This window comes from Mastomys coucha, unplaced genomic scaffold, assembly GCF_008632895.1.
Source record: "Mastomys coucha isolate ucsf_1 unplaced genomic scaffold, UCSF_Mcou_1 pScaffold3, whole genome shotgun sequence".
In the NCBI taxonomy this organism is placed as follows: domain Eukaryota; kingdom Metazoa; phylum Chordata; class Mammalia; order Rodentia; family Muridae; genus Mastomys; species Mastomys coucha.
In genome coordinates, this window is record NW_022196909.1 from 8,832,050 (window position 1) to 8,833,464 (window position 1,415).

Genomic DNA, 1,415 nt, shown 5'->3' on the forward strand with positions numbered 1-1,415 from the left:
TGCTGTAGTTAAAGTTTTATTCTCTTAATCTATTATTATTCTTATTGAGACAGGGTCTCACTATGTAGTTCTGCCTGTCATGGAACTCACTTTGTAGCCTTGAACTCACCGAGATCCATCTGCCTCTGCCTCCTGAGTGCTGGGACTAAAGGCCTATTCCACTACACCTTACTGTACCTGAATTTTTAATTCATTTAAACTACTTGAGATCGAAAACTTAATATCACCCCTCAGTTTTTCTAGTTTTGTCTTATTACTTATCTAATGAACCTACTCCTACAGTGACACACTTCCTCCAACAAGGCCACACCTCCTTATAGTGCCATTCCTAGGGCCAAGCATATTCAAACCACCACATTCCACTCCATGGCTCCCAACGGATTGTTCAAACTCGCGAGTCTATGGGGGCCATACCTAGCCATAATGCAAAATACATTTAGTCCAATTTCAAAAGTTCCATAGTCTATAATAGTCTTAACAATGTTAAAAGTCCAAAGTTGAAACTCTCTTCTGAGATTTCTGCAATCTCTTGACTGTAATCCCCTAAGAAATCAAAATTAAAAAGCAGATCATATGCCTCCATCTTCACAGAATGTACGTTACCACTCCAAAATGACTGAGGAAATACTAGACCAAAAACCAGCTGGGAAAACTCGAAACTCAGTCTCTCCATGTCTGATGTCAAAGCTAATTTCAGATCCCCAACTCCGTTCATCTTTGTTGACTACAACACAGTTCTTTCTTTTTGGCTGATTCCAGTCCTTGTTGGCAGCTTCCCTCTGGAGGGATCCCACTGCTCTGGCATCTTGAACATTTTGGGGTCCCCAAGGCGACTTAACGTTACAGAGTCTTGTTCCAGTGTCTGGGATCCTCCAAAGGGTTTGGGTCACATCTCCAGCTCTGCCCTCTGTAGCACTCTAGGCTCTGGATGACTCCACTGCTATTGCTGGTCTTGTTGCTCATCCCATGGTACTGGCGTCTCCAATATGCTGGGGTCTCCACTGCAACTAGGCTTCACCAATATCCTTTCATAGGTTCCCTTCGTGGTGCCAAGCCTCAACTCCTTTGCATGACCCCTTCAGTCCTGGGTTATCAACTGCAACTGAGGCTGTGCCTTCAGCAGTGGCCTTCCCTGGCCTCTTACTGTGCCAAGCCTCAGCTGCTCTCCATGACCCCTTCATGCCTCTGTCTCCTGGGATTAAAGGCATGTAATACCATGCCTAGGCCTAAGCTTTTCAGGGCTACTATGTCTCAAGATCTGGACCAAAAGCCTATGTTTTCCAGCCTCAAAATCATGTGTCCTCCATTTCTGTACTGTAGTTCACTCTAGATTAAAAGTCAAAATGAAAACTGCCACGCACACTTGCGTGATGGCGGTATTTGAGGCGAAAACTTCAAGGAAAGTCAGCCTCCTG